Below are 14,784 nucleotides of genomic sequence, written 5' to 3'. Positions count from 1 at the left end.
AATAAACTGTATATATTTAGAGTGTACAATTTGGTACCCCAATCTTCCAATTCATTCCCCCCCAACCCTCCCCGCTTTCCCCACTTGGTGTCCATATGTTTGTGCTCTACATCTGTGTCTCTCTTTCTGCCTTGCACACCAGTTGATGTGTACCATTTTTCTGCAGTCCACATATATGTGTGAATATACAATATTTGTTTTTCTCTTTCTGACTCACTCTCATTCACTTGTTAACAACAGTAACGATGACGACGACAAGGACAAGGATAAGGACCGGAAAAACAACAACAGAGAGAGCACTGGGCGAGTTTTCCACTTCTTAAAGGAAGGAGGCCGTGTTCCCAGGCAGGTTGGCTCAGCTGCACAGTTCCCTCCGGTGACTATTCCTGGGGGCACCGTCGAGGTGATGCACGAAACACACAGGAGGAGGCCTTCTTGAATGTCCTGCCCAGGAAATGGGGACATGATTCCAGCAGTGGCGATGGCTGCCCTTCTCTTTAGGGTGACACACGGGCCTGATGGCACCGGGCAAACCCTCCCCTCCCTCCCTCCCTCCCTCCCTCCCTCCCTCCCTCCCTCCCACCTACCTTCCTTCCTTCCTTCCTTCCTTCCTTCCTTCCTTCCTTCCTTCCTTCCTTCTTGAGGCTCTTGGCCTCCCCACTGAAAGGAAGAGCCCAGGGCCCAGCAGCAAAGACCTTCTGCTGATCCTTGCCAGGGGGCTCTCATTTTACACACTTGAATAGGATCAGTAGACACCGTCATCTCATGAGAAGCAGAAAATATCATCTAAAAGCCTACTTTCCTGGTGTCTCAGCGTCCAGGGCTCCTCCTTCTCAGGGATCTTGTGCTCTGTAGGGATAATTCACATGCTGGGGGAGTAGGTTCCCAATAGCATCTTATGAAATGGATTACAGGATGTCTTCCTTTGAAAAAGATAAAGATTATTTGGGAAAGTTATTCATATGAAGCACATGGATGATATCCTCTCTGATCTATATATTAGAGTTGACCGTTGAACAACCAACATGGGGGATTAGGGGGGCCGACCCCACACACACCATTGAGAACCCATGCATAACTTCACAGTCCAAGCTCTGTATCGGGGCTTCCACCTCTGGGTACTCAGCAACCAGAGATCCTGCAGTGCCATAGTGCACAGCTATGGAAAACATCCCCTTATGAGTCACACACACACACACACACACACACACACACACACACACGCGCGCGCGCACGTGCTCGAGCGCAGACATCTCAACTTTGTTACCCAAACGTTAGTGGTGTTCGAATAATCTTAGAAGTGATGACTGCTGTCTGATGAAATCAATGGATCCATCAATCAATCTATGACACTACACTTTGTATTTCCTAGTCTCAAAATTATTTGGAATTTGGCTCCTTAGAAGTTTAGCTTGGTCCTTCAAGGACAGTGTCAGTTGGAGAGAAAATAACATTTCTTCAAATCATGGAAGTGAAATAGTCCTGGACGCTTATGTGAAACATTAACATAATTTTTCTTCTTTATTTTATAAGATAACTGGAATTAGGAAGAAAATCTCCTCGTGAAAAACCAGGTGCTACCTTTCCTTGACTGATGATCGAAGAGGAGAAAGCATTTTCTGGGCCCATGCAACTTGAGAGAAGTTCTAACTTTTCTGGAAAAGAAAGATTCCCACCCTCCCCTTGCTCGGCCATGCTAGAAACCTTCCCCTGCCCCAAACTCTGACGTGTCCCCTTGTTTGGCCTCACTGTGTGTCGTCCGTGGGCACGGGAACACACTTGCGTTCCGTAACAGGAGAGCCTATGGAGAAAAGATCTCTGCCCACTTTCATGGGATCTGCATTGCTGGCTAGGTAAACCTAAGACATCAAAAGAAGTGCCTTGGAACACATGCTCCTTCCACACTGGTCACCTCATAGGATTCCTAAATGACTCTGGTTCAGCACTCACTCGACTTGGCTGTGTTTCTGTGCTTCCTGACCTAAAGGATCTATCTGGATATGCCACCCGATAGAAGCTGAAATAAATTCACTTTGGACGTGTGTGAATGCCGTTCATACAGAGAGTGGGGACTGCAGGGAGCTCTTGTGGATAAAGAAAAATGGGGGAACACATGTAGGCGACAGCACATAAAGTATAGAAAGATACACGAAGGTTTCCTTCGTTCGCGGGTTGGGAAGGGGGAACGACAGAACATTCCCTGCTTCTACTCTACGCACGCACGCAGGCAGGCAGGCAGGCAGGCAGGCAGGCAGGCAGGCAGGCAGGCACCGGAGTGGGGTGGGGTGGGGGGAGCTGGCTCCTTACCCCACCCACCAGGGACGCGTGCGCGTTTAAAGAGACCAGGAGGAACGTGGTGGCGGTGGCGATGAGGAAGGAGGACCACGTTCAAGGTGTGGATTTGCGGTGAGGGCTACGTGAGGTGACTAAGAACTCGGTGCAGTGAGCGGCCCATACAAGGACAGAAGCGATGGTCCCCTAATGCTTGCAGGGCCTGGCCAGGAGCATGAACGGGCGCCCGTGTCCCCAGGTTGGCATCATGACACTAGTTCATCCCTGTGAAACAGGATGTGTTTTCTGTGTTCTCCTGTCTTGACAAACACACGTCTTTACCTGTGTCTCCGTACAACGACGGTCTCTGCGTGACAGTCGGCAGAACATCCCCAGGGACAATTATCACAGAGACCTGAGGTTCTGCTTGGCTGGCAATGCTTGTGTGAATACTGCAGTGAGATACAGACAGACAGACAGACAGACAGACAGACAGACAGACACACACACACACACACACACACACACACACACACACACACACACCCCTACGTATAATTATGTGTATTTAATACGATATCTGTATTGATTTTCTGTCTCAGATGACGAATGATGCTGTCAGCCTCATGATTTTCACACAGGGTTTCTGTGTGTGTCCTACTGTCGGGACAACATAGCCGGTCTGTGTCATGGAAGCAGAGACACCGTGGGAGTCACAGGAATGAAGACCTCGTTCTAGGAACTGGACCTTCCAGAGGCCTGGGAGCAGCTGGGCAGGGCAGGGCTGGGCTGGGCTGCGGAGGAGGGGAGGGGAGGGAAGGCTGTGGCTCTCAGTCCTCTGAGTGCCCGGTGGCAGTGGCGGAGGTGGCAGTGCCGATGGAGCTGTCAGCGCCCACAGGGAAAGGTAGCCACCGATGTGCGGGGCCACAGGGGAGACATGGAGAGACTCGGGGGAAGGCACAGCTGTCCCTCGGTGGATCTGCGGCCAGGCAGCCAGGAGTGGCCTGGGCCACTGTCGTCCAGGGGGCACCAGCTGGGAACACTAGCCAGACGCAGGGCGGCGGGGGTGGGTGGGTGTGTGTGTGTGTGTGTGTGTATGTGTGGATGGACAGCCTTCCACCCTGCACCTCTGTGCCCACCTGTCACCGTGTGGGATGGCGACAGCCTGCAGAGAGCCTTGGCTGTGGCTTCACTTCCAATGCCTACATCCCATCCAGCGTTCTCTTCGCACCAGCCCTACCCTGGGGTCGCACGGGGAGGGGGAGACTCAGAAAGGCGGTTCCCAGGCTGCCCCCGCATGGAAGTCACATGAGCCTCCGGACATGGCCGTGCCACGTCAAACACGCGTCTGGAGGTAGGTCAGACTTTACATTGTGTTACGGTTTGTTTTCTTGGGAGAAGTTGTGTCTCTTAGGCCAGGAGCAACTGGAATTGTCGGTCAAAGTCCTCAGGCAGCCCTTTGACTTGGAGGCCGAGCACAAGTTTGACACGGTATGTTTCCGGTGACATGGAATTGCAGATGGCCCACGAAGCATGCTCTCGGCAATACTGCCAAGCCTGTGGTCTCACAGGGGACGGTCTCCTCGACCGAGATGTCACCATCTCGGGAGTCCGCACCTGGAGCGACACGGTGACCTCAGGACGGGCGCCCTGTCTGTGCGCCCCATCCGGATGCGCGTGGACGGGAATGGAGCAGCTCTGGGAACGGTGGACGATGCCAGCTCTTGTTCTTCTGCTCTGCTGCCTGCCGTGCACGGCTGTGGAGAGGGACGCGCCGCTGTGGAGAGGGATGAGCCGAGTCCAGTGTCTCTGAACCCACCCCAGGCAAAGAGGAGCAGGACAGTGGGTGTGGGCCCTCCCTCGTGTGTGGCCAGGATCCTGTGCGGGGGGAGAGTCCCTGGCCCTCCCGCTGAGAGGAAGGTGCGAGAGGTGGATCGGCGGCGGCGTCTTTCCTCGGGGCCCCAGAGCTTCTGCGGCTCCGATCTCCCCTCTTCACAGTTCTAGTTGGCGCCCGCCCCAGCACAAACCTACCTGAGAGCTTCCCTGGTATCCGGAAGCGATGGCTTTGTGTTTTGAGGACGCAAGGGGAGAAAGAGCTGAGCAAAGCTTTTCCCTGGAACCTGAGTGTCTATGGGTGTGTCTGGCCCATCACCAGCGAGCGTGCTGAGTGCCACTTCCTGAGGGCAGGTGCTCTTTAAGGAAAGTATGGCTTCGTATCTTTGTGACACGCAGGCCCTTCTAGAATGTGGAGCGAGTTTCTCAAGAATCCCAGCAGAATCCCAGGTGCTGTGGAGGCTAGGGCCTCAAAGGTCCGGCTCCATCCCCTCTCTCCATCCTGGCCTGGCCTGGCCTGGCTGGGCCCCTAAGGACCCTGCTGGCCTCTAGAGTGGCCCCTGCTTCTCGGTTGGTTTCCACGCTGCTGCTCACAGAGCCATCTTCTCCAAAGGCAGCCGACCGCCGTATTCCTTCCGTGGAGGCCTGGCACGGCTCTCCTCGGCTTGGATGATAGCATGAGAGGACTGACAAGCTGGGTCCTTCCTCCAGGGCTGACCTTTTACAAACTCCGCCTTGAAGAGGGGTAAAGTCAGCATGTCATTCTCACGTGTAAGATGGGACCCGAGGGGCCCGTTCCTAGCTCTACCACTTGGGAGAGTGGGGGACTCTTCCGTCAAGGAAACGGAGAGCTCATACTTGATGGTGCGGTTGTCAGAAGCCTTTTTCTAAGCCTCCCCTGGCCCCACCGTGTCAGAAAGACGTGTCCCTCCACCTGCCGGGGACTTGATGAAGGAGAGTCACTCTGGTAGAAGTACCCGAAGCTCGATGACTTCACTGCCGTCTCCCTTTCTCTGGCACGGGCCCGCCCCTGGAGGAGCCCTGTCTTCACCTGGCCGTGACGGCACCGCTCAGGGGAGCTGGAGACAGGACCCCAATGAGGGCAGGTGGATGGGAGCCTGTTCAAAATGACCTACACACCCAATCTGCCGTAGACATGGTCCACAGATCGTGGACGTGCCTGTGCCCCCGAAGACATCCGTGTGGCCCCGGGCATCCGGCAGCCATCTTCTCCATGTTCTCCTGACCTGTGCTCTCGCTCTTTTCTCCGGAGCACTCGCCTGATGATTCGTGGGGGCATGAAACCCCAGCTGGCAGGAGCCAAATGATCTTCCCAACACAAGGGAAAAGAAGAGGTGGGGTCCCGCATCCATCCAATGTTTCTGTGCCTAAGAATGAGTTTCTAAGAAATCTCATCCTCCTTTAGCTCCCTTAACACCCCCCCCACCCCGGCGCCCGCCAGCCCGGGCCATAGTATAGTTACTTTCCCAGATTTCCTCCCTCTCCTCAGCAGAACCGAAGAGATTGTAGGTGTTGCCACTTCTCTGAGTCTTTCTTTGCTTTCTTAGGAGGGCTGCCCCATGTCACGTAAAACTTGGAAGACATACATGCGTGAGCATCTCTCCTTGTGATTCTAACCCAGGGAAGAGCATTTAAAACTCGAAAGGAGGCAAACTAGGGTTCAGGCACCCAGAGTTGAGCTGGGTGGCCACTGGGAAGAGAGTTCCAGACCCCTTCCTGTTTGGGGGAGGGGGAAATCTCCCCCTCTGCCCCTCTTGAGTCCTCGTGGCTGGACTCATCCTAACATGGACTCAAGGCGGATAGAGGAAGCGGGAGCGGGAACACGTGTTCGTTTGTTGTTGTTGTTGTTGTTTTACCTTCTAGCCGTGAGAAGTGGCTGAGGCGGGCAGCTTTTCGACTGTGTAGACCAAGGGACAGTACATGTGTGAGACAGGGATCAGACCGAGAGACTTAGCTTTCGGGTGCGCCCTGAGGGAAGGAAGAATCTAAACAGAGTTTGGGCTTGGGGGGGGTCCCTGAAAGAAGTCACAGTGTCTGTCTCCCTAGGCTTCTCGGCCCCAATGAATTCCCTACTTTGGGGATCGGAGCGTCCTCCTAACTCCAGGTGCAGATGCAGGGAGTGCGCCTTTCACCCGAGAGAGAGATGGATGTCTCGCTTTCAGGGAGACACAAAGAAGAGCCCGAGGGTCCCTCTTGTGTTGGCCGCCTGCTTGAGGTCACCGTCACGCCAAATGATCACTGTGCCACGGAGGTGCATTTTGGCGTGGCCTATCCTGGGCTCCACAGCCACCTCCCTGAGAACGGGTATGGTCAGAACCGTAGGAAGCTCAAGGGCGCCGCCAGCCGGTTTCAAAAACGTATCTGTCAGCACCTGCTGGCTGCAACCGCGAGGTTTGCAAGTGCCCTCCGCATAATTCTCCCCCTCCCCCGCAACGACGTCATCACTTCCAATCCTGGCGAACAATGTATGGAACCTTTGCTGGGGTTTTCGTTTGTTTCTCTTTTGTGGGGTTTCTCTCTCTCTCTCTCTCTCTCTCTCTCTCTCTCTCTCTCTCTGTCTCTCTGTCTCTGTCTCTGTCTCTGTCTCTGTCTCTGTCTCTGTCTCTCTCTGTCTCTCTCTCTCTGTCACACGCGCTCTGATGTTCGGGGCCTAATGGGAGAAATGAAATCAAGCGAGGGGTTTTGCCCTCAGGTTGCCTTGGTCTCGGGTTGACTTGTGTGCGCTGAGAAAGACGGCCTTTACTGAAGGCCCTGCGCAGACTTTTTGACACCCCCGATCCATGGAATCCTGAAGCTGTGGAACCTAGAAATCTTTCGGTCTCCTTTTGATTTGGAAATCTTCTCCTTGACAGAAAGAAGCCCATTTAAAAGAGAAAAAGAAAAAGTGGAACTGCATGAGCAGATCGGTTTTTAGATCTCAGCCGGGCGGCTGCCCGGTTCTCTGGGGAGAACTGTCTTCATCTTGCAAATCTGTACACACAGCCCACAGTGGCCTGGGATGGAGGCCAGTGGACTGGATTGGGCAGAACCTGAGACCAGAGGAAAGAGAAAAAAAATAAGAAAAATGGTGGTGGTGGTTGGGGGGAGGGGGAAGAGGTCTGCTTTGAAAAATAGGAACTGCTGGCAGGGCTCCCTCACCCCCACCCCCCCACCCCAAAGTAGGACTGTGTATCCAGGCGTAGAAATGATACTGCGCCAAGAAGGCAAGCGCTGTTGAGACTGCTGTTCCTATGATGTTACAAACCGAAAGCGATGCTTTCTGGTCGAGGCTCTCCATGACAATCTGCTAAGCAAATCACACGTTGGCTGTTTTGGACGTTCTCTGCAGTTTTCATTGGGAGTGAGGAAGAGCCGTTTGTACATGTTTTGATACAATGTTTTGAATGCTGTGGGACCATGGTATGTTTCCGCCGTGGATGAACAAGGTTGCCTTTTCCAGCTTCCGCTTGCATGGTCATTTCCTGGTCCTGACGACCCCCCCGCCCCAAGTGAGGGAGGCCTGTGTGTCTTTGTGTCCATTTAGAAGGGTTGGTGCTTGATGCCAGCATGATATCCAAATCTTGATTTTGGACTTACCAAACTACTGTTGGGAGTTTGTTTCTTGTCTTAATCTCCCTTAACTCTTGCAGTCACCTGAGTGTCCACTCTTGATTTCGCGTCTCTCTCTGCCTCTGTCTCTGTCTCTCTCGCTCTTTCCTTTTGTTGATTTCTTCAAGGCAAGCCATCTTTTTCCTCCTCCTCCTCCTCCTCCTCCTCCTCCTCCTCCTCCTCCTCCTCCTCCTCCCCCCCCTCCTCCTCCTCCCCCACCACCCTCCTCTTCCTCTTGCTCCTTTCTCTGCCCCCCTCCCCCCTCCCTCCCTCCTCCCCCCGCCCTTTTAAAATGGAAGTCTAACAGACTGACAAGAGTATATTGGTTTTCAGGTGTATACCCTAGCGAGTGGCTATGTTTACACATGGCCCAGGGATCTCCGTGATAAGTCTCGTTACTGTCTGTCACCATTCGATGTCATGACAGTAGGATGGACTCTATTCCGCCTGCTGTACATGACATCCTGCGAGTGAGTTGTTTATTTCATAACTAGAAGTGGGCACCGCTTCCTCTCCCTCACCTATTGCACTCGTCTCCCTCTTCCCCCCTCCCTCCCTCCTCTGGCCACCCCCCATTTGTTCCTTTTAGGTGTCGAGGAACCTGTTTGCGGTTCCTTCTTTGTGTTCATGTGTGTGTATTGCTGTGTACGTTCTTCACAGACATGATAGTCTCGCGACCTGAGGTATCTTGTGTAGCGCAATACCCTCTGGGTCTCTCCATGTTTCCGCGGATGGCAAGACCTCATTCCCTGGTAGGGTTGAGTCATAAACGCGCGCGCGCCTGTGTGTGACTAGGTAGAGACGTATGCACACAGAGAGCGCTATCGGTATGTCCCTAACTATGGCTACATAGGGATAGGTGTGGATACACATACACGTGTATGTATGTGTCACCCTCACCCCCTCGGTGGGCACGTAGTGGAGTTGCTGGGTCACGTGGTAGTTGTTGGTGCAGTGCTTTCAGGGACTTCTGTGCTGTTTTCCGTAGTGTCATCTGTTGTCGGGGAGCCATTCTGTCAGGCGCCAGGTGATATCTCTGAGTCCTCCAGCATGACATGGTGGTGGTCTCTCTCAGCGTGAAAAATAGGTGTCCCGTCAGGAGCCACTTTCCTCTGCCGTTTGGAACTTGCTGTCGCGATTCCAGATCCTGGGCCTGGCCGTGTATGCTTGTGCAGAGAAATGCCAGCGCTTTCTATCATACCCTCCATTTAAAAAAAAAATGGTTCTGTATTTGATGGGCTGCGTTGGGTCTTTTTTTGCTGTGCGCGGGCTTTCTTTCCGTTGCGGTGAGTGGGGGCTCCCCTTCGTTGTGGTGCGCAGGCTCCTCATTGCCAGTGGCTTCTCTTGGTGCGGAGCACGGGCTCCAGGCACGGGGGCTTCAGGAGTTGCGGCACATGGGCTCAGTCGTTGTGCCTCACGGGCTTCGTTGCTCCGCGGCATGTGGGACCTTCCTGGAGCAGGGATCGAACCCGTGTCCCCTGCAGTGGCGGGCGGATTCTTAAGCAGTGCGCCAGCTAGGCAGCCCCAGTTGTTTCTTGTATTTCAGGGAAAGGTTTCCTTTGGCTTTTGGTTTTGTCCCCGCCCCCACCCCCCAAGAAAGGTACTGTTGGTTGCTTTGTTGACAGTGGAAAACTGTGTTGCGGTTGCTGTTGGAGTGGTGGGGGTCGTCGTCCTTGTTGCTTTGTTTCCTTTGTGGGCGTTGTTTTCTGTTGGTTTTTTCTGGCTTTGTTTCCTTGTGGATGAAAATGCCTGGTCTTGGTCTGCTCTGTTCAGGCCTCCTGCCCACTTTCCCCATCGGGTTGCTTGTTCTGGGGGGGCTGCGTTGCATGAGGCCTTGCCCTGTTTTGGACAGGAACCTCTTATGGGACATGCTTGAGGTTTTCAGATGCGTGTGTGTGTGTACGTGTACACGTGTGTGTGTCTGTACGTGTACACGTGTGCATACACGTACATGTGTGTGTGCCTTTACGTACTCCTTGAAGGGCCACAGCAGTCCCAGAGCTTGACTTTGACTTTTTGGTAGTTTGGCTTGGTTTGATTTTGGTGGGACGACAGGTCACTGTGAACCTTTACTGTAAATCTCTCTCTCACACGCACGCGCGCGCGCGCGCGCGCGCACACACACACACACACACACACACACACGCACGCACGCACGCACACTCACCACGTTGCATTGTGTAGATGTCCTGGAACGCGGTTTCTTTAGTGGATGGCTGTTGACTCGCTGCTCCCCGCCCCCCTGCCCCCGCCCGCCGGTGACTGTGGTCAGTCCATTTTGAAATCCACGTTCTGACCTCAAGGGCATGTTCCCCACCCACGCACCCATGTGTTCTCTTTGGACTTTGTCGCGGTCTGTGCGGAAATAGATGTTTGTTTCCATTTGTGTGGGGCCAGAGTGTATGTTTACTTTCGTTTCTAGCTTCCGGGCTCTGCGTATCAGCTTTCCAAAGCCCTTCCCCGTGCCAGAAGGGATGAGTTCCTGCGTCGTTCTCTGAGCGCTTGCCTGGTTTCGTTTCGCTGGTCCCCGCCTTCCCTCCCTCCCTCCCTCCCTCCCTCTCACCCTCCGGGGAGCTGGGGATCTCGCTTGTGGCACTGTGGGCGTCTCCGTGGAATTCCCCGCGCCCCCCCCCCCCCCCATGGCCTGGAATCGCGTCCCCTTCCAGGCAGCCTCCCGGCGGCATCTTGCCAGCTACCCCCGCCCCCGTGTGCTGCCGGGGATCGGGACGCGCCGTGTCGTGTCGTGTCGTGTCGTGTCGGGCCGGGAGCTAGCTCCGAGGCGGACCCCTCGGGGCCGCGCGGGACGCCCGCCCCGCTCCGGGAGGAGCTCGGGCGTTTGGGCGGCCCGGCGCTCCGGCGTCCTCGGTGGCCGGCCGGCGACCGGGATCCGGCCCGGGGACGTTCGAGCCGGTTGTCGGGCGCCACCTGGCGGCCGCTTTTATATTGTCCCTTCCCTCCGGAGCTCCGGCGACCTTGTCGAGGGCTGTGACTCAGCCGCCGGGCCCGAAGCAGAGTTCCGGGAGGCGGGCGACGCTGGTGCTGGCAGCCCCGGTGGCGCCGAGGCGTAGGCGCCTCCTGCTGTCGCCTGAGATTGGGCCTGCAGATCTATGGGGCTGTGACTGCCGCCGCGCTCCCGAGCCGGGGCTGAGGGGCCGCCTGGCCGGGTCGACCAGCATGCGCCCGTGCCCCTCCGGCCGCGGGAACCCATGTCGGGTCGTGCCGCCGCGGTGGGAGAGGAGAGGGTCTGCCGCGCCCGGAGCGCCTGGGACTTGGTGGCCCGGCCTTCTCCTGGGCCGCCCTTGGGAGCGTTCGTTCCCCGACCCCCCCCACCTCCCTTTCCCGGTGCCCCCCGCGTCCCGCTCCGGAGGTGGGGACCGGCTCGGGCCGAGCGTTGAGGCCGGTGGAGGCCGCCACGGGCTCGGTGGTGGACGCGCGTGCGTCCCGGTCGTCAGATGCTTTCGGGCCGATGGTTTTCCGAGCCGGACTCCAGAGGTGAGGACCGGCCTGGGCCGCCAGCGGTGACCCGGAGAGGCTGGCCCGGGCCTGGGTGCGTTGCCCCGTGGGCTCCGGGCGTCTCCCTGGAGAAATGGGTTCAAGTCCCGATGGGTCCGGAGACGTGGACGGACCGGCCCCTGCTCGCGCAGGTGGCCGGCGAGGGTGCACCCGGCCTGTCAGCGTGCCCGCGTGGGTCCCGGTCGTCGGACGCGACTTTGTCTCCCCCCTCCGCTCTCCACCCCGAGTCCGGGCCGGGAGGTGGGGACTGGCGCGAGCCATACTGGGTGGCCCGGGGAGGGGCTCCCGGGCCCGGGCGTGGTCCCTCATGGGGCCCGCTCATCGGAGGCGGCTCGGAGGGGTGCTGTGTTTCTTTCTTGGAACCAAGTCCTGGCCCGGAGACTCGGATGGACCGGTGCCTGCCCGCGTGGGGGGACCGGGGAGGGCGTCCCCAGCCCGCTCCCTCTCCCCCGTGTCCCCGGCCCACTCTGCCACCCCTCCATCCCCGGGTCGACCAGGTGGCCCCGGGCGCTCCGGGGCAAGTGTGGATGGGGAAGTGTTGGGGGCAGGTGGCCGGACCGAGGTTCCGGGGGCCCCCGTGAACCTCGTGGGTGGGCCCCGCTGTCGGGCGCGATGATTTCTTCCGCCGGAAATGGGGCCTTTTTGCCACCAGATAGGTGCTGACACGGTGTTCTTCTGCGTCTGTCGCCGATAGACGCTGGGGCTCCGGACGCGGGCAGGACTCCGGGCTGGGGGCGGCTGTCTGACGCCCGGCTCGGTCCTTGCCGCTTGAGCTGCCCGCTTGGGCCTGCGCGCCGGCTCTTGCGTGCGCGTCCGGCTGCCCCGACCCGCGGTGCCGCCTCCGGCCTCTGGCTGAGCCCGAGGGCGGCGGGGCCAGGTGGCGTCGGGTGCTCGACCCTGTGCGCTGCCCCCGCTGCAGGCACCCGGTGGTGAGTGGCCGGCACGACCCCACCCCACAGGCTCTGTGCCCCGTGTCAGGCGTTCTCGTTCTGGGGTGGCTGGCTGCTCTTTGCCCGAGACGAAGGGGCGCCGGCGAGGCGGAAGCGGGCCTCCGTGTGATGGGTCTTCGCCGTGCCTCCCCTGCGGGCCTCCCCCGCCGTGGCTTTAGGCTGGGTGGGTCAACCGATTGATGTGGTGGTGCCACGCTCCGCTGGGCTGGGCCTAAGCCGTGCCAGACGAGGGACGGACGTTCCTGGGGGACGGGACCGCTCTTCTCGTTCTGTCCGCGGGCTCCTCGCCTCTCTTCCGCCCCGCCTGCCGGGGTGTGCGGAAGGCAGGGGTGCGGCCTCCGGCCCCGAACCCGCGGTCTCCCGCCCCCGCCTCCCAGCGTGGGCGGGGACCGGGGTCCTCGGACGCAGCAGACGCTCTCGCTGTGCCTCTTTGGCGTACGCCTCGCGAGCGGCCCTCCCCGCGGCGGGGAGGGCCGCCCCGCCGCCACGCTGCGCGCCCCCCGTCGGTGTGCGAGCGTGCCGCGCCTGGCCCTCCGTGGTGCTCCTGGAGCGCTCCAGGTCGTCCCTCAGGTGCCCGAGGCCGAGCGGTGGTGTTGTTCCCCTTTCCCAGCGTGTCCCTCGGGTCTCCGCCACCGTGGCGGGTGCCGTGAGCGGCTCTCTCTTGGGGGGGTCGAGACGGTAAGGGAGGTGCGCCCGCCTGTTCCCCCCGGCGGTGGGGCCAGGGGCCGCCTCGTTGTGCTGGTCCTCAGCGGCGTGCCGTGGGGGCCTGAGCTTGGCCGAGCGCACGCCCCGTGTGGTCCCCACTACGTGGGGGGCTGCGCGCGGGCGTGGGAGCGATCGTGGGGGCCGGGGCCTGTGAGAGAGGGGGCTGTGTCACGCATCTTGGGCGTGCTCCCCCTCGAGGGCCCGAGGGGCGAGCCCGAGGGCAGCAAGCCTTACCGAGGTCGTGCCCCGGCCCTGGCCGCGAACGCTCCCGTGGGCCGTGTGCTTACCCATACCGCAGACCCCCTCCCCTCCAGGCGACTGGAGGAGGTGTAGGCGGCTCACGGAAGCGCCTCTGCGGGCCCGAAGGAGAGGCGCTGAGTGGGGGATGACGCGCCCTCGGTGAGAAAGCCTTCTCTAGCGATCCGAGAGGGAGCCTTGGGGTACCGAACCCCCCAGCTGCCGCCCCTCCCAAGTGTGCAGTGGCCACCGTGGCGACTGCCAGAGCACGTGGGTAGACCCCCTCGCCTCCGCGGGAGGGGTGCGCCGGTCCCGCGGTGGGGCCGAGCGCCGCTCTTTGCCTACCGTGGCCCGCGCCTCCCCCCTCCGAGTCGGGGGAGGGTCCCGCCGGGCCGAGCCGAGCCGGTGTCCGAGGCGCGGGGTGGCGTGTGTGCGTGCGGGGTCGCCTCCGTTGGCGAGCCCGGAGGGGGGGACCCCCCGGTCCCGGCTCCCCAGTCCCGCAGCCACGGGGAGCCCTGCCGCGCCTGCCCTTGCCTCGAGCCGCAGCCGGCGGCGGTGTGTGGCCCTAGGTCGGGCCGCCTGGCTCGGGAGCGTTTCCCCAGGACGTGTGAGCCCTTGGGGTCGGCTGAGGTGGTGATGGATGTGTGGAGGCGACGCAGATGGATGCGCGAAGGGGTGGACGGGTTCCTCCGCTGCACGCGGGGGGAACCGTCGCATGCTAGGCCCCGGCGGCGGGGCCGGGTCGTGGGGAGGCCCTCGAGGGTGGCGGGCGCCGGCCGGCGTCCCAGGCGTTGGCGGGACCGCCCCCTGGTGTGGGGCGGTGGGGCCCCGCGCTGGTTTTCCTGGTGGCCCGGCTGTGCCCCGGCCCTTTGTCTCCCCCTGGGTGGCGCCCCCGGCCCTGCTCCGTGGCCCTGGCCGTGCGTGTGAGCCGCCCCCTCCCCGTCGCCGCCGGTCTGCCCTCGCCCCTGCCCCCCACCCCTTCCCCCGCCCGGGATCGAGCCTGGCCCTGCCCCGTGAGGGTGCCGCCCCCGGCCGCCACGGCCGGCGGCGTCCCCTGGTGGAGTGCTTGTCGGTTCCCGACGGGGAAGAAGAGGTGGGCGGTGTGGGGGCGCGCCGGTGCGCGTGCGGGAGAGTGTTGTCGCGGGCCGGCCGCGGCTCTCCGGGGTCGGCGGTGGCGGCCGCGAGCCCCTGCGGGGAGGTCCCACGGGGGCCCGAGGAGGCCAGGCGCCGTCGTGCGTGCTGCGGGACCGCCCCTGTGCTGGAGGGCCTCTGGCGGTGAGACCCCGTGTCGTGCCCCGGCGGCGGACTCGCGTCCGTGTCCTTGGGGTGGCCCCCGGGTCCCCCCCGCGGGGGCGCGCGCGCCCGTCTCCCCCGCCCCCGGAGGCTTCCTGCCGCTGTGTCGTTGCGCGTGCGCGACGCCGCCCAGCCGCGCCTCGCCCACCCTGTCTGCGTCCATCCGTCTGCCTGCTCCCGTCCGTCCGTCCCGCCTGCCGGCCCCCGGGGCCGCGCCCCGGTGCGTCTCGCTCCCCGGGCCCGCTGCGGCGCCGCTCCCGTGGCCCGCCGCCGCCGCCCGTCCGCCGAGGTCGTTGCGGCTGGGGCGAGGGGGGCCGCCGTCCCCCGGCGCTCCCGCCCGAGCGTGGGCCGGGGCCCGGCCAGCGCGTTGCGG

This window comes from Hippopotamus amphibius, chromosome 15 (assembly GCF_030028045.1).
Source record: "Hippopotamus amphibius kiboko isolate mHipAmp2 chromosome 15, mHipAmp2.hap2, whole genome shotgun sequence".
Lineage (NCBI taxonomy): Eukaryota > Metazoa > Chordata > Mammalia > Artiodactyla > Hippopotamidae > Hippopotamus > Hippopotamus amphibius.
The sequence above is the reverse complement of the archived record's forward strand: the minus strand, read 5'-3'. Positions refer to the sequence as shown.